The sequence below is a fragment of the Sinocyclocheilus anshuiensis genome, unplaced genomic scaffold (genome assembly GCF_001515605.1).
Source record: "Sinocyclocheilus anshuiensis isolate Anshui unplaced genomic scaffold, SAMN03320099.WGS_v1.1 scaffold697, whole genome shotgun sequence".
In the NCBI taxonomy this organism is placed as follows: domain Eukaryota; kingdom Metazoa; phylum Chordata; class Actinopteri; order Cypriniformes; family Cyprinidae; genus Sinocyclocheilus; species Sinocyclocheilus anshuiensis.
This window is the reverse complement of record NW_015538036.1, coordinates 2,162,237-2,166,264: the sequence shown is the minus strand read 5'-3', so window position 1 is coordinate 2,166,264 and position 4,028 is coordinate 2,162,237. Positions and strand designations below refer to the sequence as shown.

Genomic DNA, 4,028 nt, shown 5'->3' with positions numbered 1-4,028 from the left:
CACAAAGAATGTCTGCAATCATTCAGTCAGGGACGACTGCACAAAACGTGCACTGTAAACTAATAAAAACATTATAAACTGTTAGGAAATGATAAACAAATGTAGTTTGCGCAACACTATAAATATATCTACCTTTTTAAAAATATATATATATATCCCATTAAACCTGCTGAAATACAAGGAGCGTGAACTGAAATTCTCAGTTCCACCTGGTTCCACGCGCATGTCCGGGAAAGTCATGAATATTCATGGCTGCCCCGCCCACTGAAACAGAAAATCTCGGAAACCAAAAATCTCGTAACACCGGCTGCGCGGTTACGTAGTGACGCTGCTTCTGCGTAGTTTGATGCGACTGTTGTTAAATCTCTACTATTCGGAAAATGTTCGTTGCTGTTGTTGCTCACGTAGTGCGATATCTTTCTGCAGTTCCTGATACAAGTTTATTAAAATGATTAATCCCTAATGCAGCGCAAACACAACATGTTTGCAGGCTCTTTTCCAGGGTATACGTACAATTAACTATGTCATGACGCAAAGGCATCTGTTCCAGGACTACAAGGTAGGCTATTAGATATTTATGATAACAGTAATCGATTTTTAAATACATCTTATAGTAGGCTATTTGGTGTTTTTATCATAAACAAAATATGTAGCTGCTACAATAGTATAGGCTACAACTGATGATGGTGGGTTAATGTAATTATACGTTTCTTCTATTCAATAAGAGAAACAAGGCATTGAAAGAGTAATAAAACTGGACCTTATAGGATTAATCGCACAATTATAGGCCTATATTTATATTTTCATGCTTGTGCATGATTATGAATCTGTAGGCTACTGCGTGGATAGTTAAAAAAAAGTAATAAAACAATAATGTAAAGAATATTGGCTGGAATTTACTCACGAATTTGGGGCATAATGAAATGTAAGCAAGTAAGCAAGCTTTTCTGAATTGTCCTTCACTGTTAAAAACAACAATTGTGTGTTATACTGGATAACCTGACTTTTTTTATCATGAATTGCAGCTTATTCTGGCCAAGACCCCCTGGCCAAGAGTTTGACTTGTGGATACCTTACTACTTAATGCCTCAAGCATTTGACCACTTCTCTACAGTCTTTAAACTTTCCTTTAAAGCACTTGCTTTATCAGCACAGTTTCTTGTAAACAGATCTTCGTTTCCAGGTGCACTGGAGAACCCTGGCTGCCGGACATTGCTTTATAGCCAGCCAATCAGAATGGGATGGCCAATTTTTGGAGGCTGAGACTACAACATACTAAAGAGCTAAAAGGTATGAAGAACATCCACCGTCATTCTGTTATTTTGTTAAGGAAAATGAGAAAATGTTTTGCTACTGTATGTTTTTGTAAGTAAATAATTATATGTAAGAGAGACTATTTGCGTTTATGAGAATAATATAAGAAAAGTAATATACCACATAAACATATAGCATTTTGTGCAAAACAAAATAAAACATGTTTGTTGTAGCACAGGAGCTTGGCTTGACTATATGCGTCATACCTGATTAGTGCTCCAGTACTACGGCTCAGACCGACAGCTCTTCAGTCTCCCAGGAGAGCCTCACCTAGTTAAGGAGGCTTATTAGATTTGTCCTATGAGAGGAACGGAGAGTAGCTGAAGAGAAACATGGCATATGGACATAGACTTGTGTCCCGCCTAATTACAGGCATTATCTCATTTGCTATTGTAAGGTACTGTTGTGCCTTCTTCCATTTATTTAATTATGCTTTTCACATATTGGCATAGGGGCCATTTGGACAAAATTTCCACACGGAGGGGGTTTTACACAGTTAAAAAAAAAAATCTGCCTTTTCAGGAGTGTGCTGCAATTTGTCAAGCAATTAGCCACACTAATTAAATTTCTGTACCTCTAATCAAACGAATATGCTAAAACATTCTTGCTGCTGCCAGTCCGATGTCTGTTCACATTTAACTTGATGGTTTAAAAGAGGCTCCTACTCTGCCTCCCCTCTCCACTTAATCACCTCATTTGCATTTTATATTGGTAAATCAAATTAAGCACCCGTAGCTTTTAACTTGATTGACTGTGGCCAGGTCCACTCAGATGGGACTTTTTGCAGAAAATTAGACCAATTTTAATGTATGCAGAGCCTAGTTCCCCGCATTCAGCAAATCACATTCACTCAGCTAATTAAAATGATTTTGCCCCCTTTATGTGCATACCCTCGCATGTGTGTATGCCGGGGGTTTTGATAGATTTGCCCACCTGGTGTTGTCCATATCCTTTTCATGATTTTATAACAGAGAGTTTTCGTTTCATCTCCCAGAGGAGTGGGCCCAGGCATCAAACGCAAAAAGAGAAATAATAAGTCATGGCACTCCAGCTGCTTGCTTTTGACTGCATTTCTGTTTTACTCTTTTAGGAATCAACAGGGAACGATCTGATCACCGTTGGAAATTTTTATTCAGATAAAACATGATGTTGCTTTAGAACATCAGTCTATTCAAAGGCACAAAACAGATGAAAATGTAGTCCATTTTACATTTAATTAAATTGAATTGAATTAAAAGCTTTTTTACGCATATAAATAATGCATATTGTTTTTTTAAAAACATAACATTCAGTAAAAAAAAAACACCACATATATGTGCATGGCCACTACAAAAATCTAGATGAAGGCTGTAATAAAAGAACAGGGAAGGTGAGGAGAAAAGGAGAGGGGGGTTGGAAAAATTATGTGTTGAGGGAATATTCCTGGGCAGGCGCAATGGATGCAGCTCTCGAGGACAAGGCCTTGTGCTGCTGCTCGCGTGCTCCCCGGGATGTGACAGTCAGCTTAATTGCAGCTTTTAGGATCATTACTGCTAGAATGTGAATGTCAAAATGGACAAGGTTCTCGGCCCCTTTGACAAACAAGTGCCTTCCATTTTGCAGCATGAGCAACCAAAGACATGGAATAAGAAAAACAAAAAAATCAGTATTCAATAATATTTCTAGACTAAGCAAGCTAAAAATGAATATTTTGTTCAAGCATAAAAACACATTGACCAGACTGACGGAAGTAATAATTTTCATTGGATGGATGAAGACAAAAAATAGACTGGATGTTTAGGCTCGTCCACAAGCCTTTTGTTTGTACATTTTTGTTTTATTTTGTTGATGCATGAGGTTTTTGAAATTACTGACTTTAGAGAATTTTAAGATTTTGTTCATATGGGTCAAATAGGAATATTTTACCCATATGCAGTTGTCTAGCAAAATCATCTTGAATAGCTTTTTAATCGTTTTTAAAAATATTTATAGATTTTATTTTTTTTATTGCCAGTATACTATTACAATAACAGAGGAATCATTTGCTCTGATTATTATTGCTTTAGGAGAATCACCAATGTAGTCCTGTCAAACTAAAGCCTCTGAAATCATTTATAGCCCATGTATGTGCAACATATAGGTTGCAGTGTATATATATATATATATATATATATATATATAAAATTATTATTATTTTATTTTTTGCTTGGTTTATTTAAATTCAGATGTTGCGAACAAATATGAGTGAGTGATTCTGTGTTTTCCCCATGCTTATCAGAGAACCCACTGCACTCTACCCATCACAGAAACTGAAGAGGACCGGAATCAGTGTCTCTGGGTAATATGCATAATCGCTGAGGTGCCTATTCAGTGGTTTTCAGTCAAGCTTGTTTTTGTTTTTTGCATGTTTGCAGAGTGTTTTGACAGCAACTCTGACCGAAAACGCTCTGATCGCACATGACAAAGGTCAATGTTCTCTAGATTTCTACAAGCAGGAGAGCACCGAGGCCAAGTGTGTTTTTGTATTGTTGTATGAGAGCAAACATGATAGTCATAAACAAATCAAAAATGAATGTGTGGATGAGGTGGCACATTGTTTTGTGTGTGCGTGTGTTTGTATGAAGTTGGACTGTTCAGAAGTAGATATTGCACTCTAAACAGATACATTATCACCAAAAACCTTTTTTTTTTTTTTTTTTTTTTTTTTTAAACAGTTTTTTACTTGAGGCTAGAAT

The 4,028-nt window shown here is 36.6% G+C and overlaps 1 long non-coding RNA gene across 1 annotated transcript; it reads left to right on the top strand.

Annotated features, from left to right (window-relative positions):
- Positions 1 to 326: 326 nt before the first annotated feature.
- On the top strand, positions 327 to 3,824 carry LOC107681206 (uncharacterized). The gene is made up of 4 exons (XR_001633231.1): positions 327 to 559; positions 1,184 to 1,290; positions 3,572 to 3,631; positions 3,708 to 3,824. It is a non-coding gene; the product is annotated as an uncharacterized LOC107681206 (long non-coding RNA).
- The last annotated feature ends 204 nt before the right edge of the window (positions 3,825 to 4,028 follow it).